Source organism: Aptenodytes forsteri, unplaced genomic scaffold, assembly GCF_000699145.1.
Source record: "Aptenodytes forsteri isolate BGI_AS27 unplaced genomic scaffold, ASM69914v1 Scaffold155, whole genome shotgun sequence".
Classification (NCBI taxonomy): Eukaryota; Metazoa; Chordata; class Aves; order Sphenisciformes; family Spheniscidae; genus Aptenodytes; species Aptenodytes forsteri.
In genome coordinates, this window is record NW_008794446.1 from 214,087 (window position 1) to 214,433 (window position 347).

A 347-nucleotide genomic window follows, 5' to 3' on the forward strand; every position below is an offset into this window, starting at 1 on the left:
GTGGGAGTTGGGGTGAAATATAGAATGGATCTTTTTGAACATAGTGTTTCGCTTCCTCCCCTTTATACCTTTTCTCTTTCGGCTCCTTAATTTAACCCTAGGTCTGGTAATCAGCAGCTGTTACTCTTGCCCTCAGCAGACAGACAATTTCGCCACTTACTGTAATGAGGAGAAAACAACCCCTATTGCTGCACAAATTGCTTTCAGCCTAATACAGTGTGGAGAGCACGATGGCAACGCAGGAGTGCGTTTTCTACTCCATTTGTGTCAGTGAAATAGCTTTATCCTTTCCTCGGTTTAAAATACAGTACAGGAGGTCAAATATCATGCTTTGACCTCCTATTTGA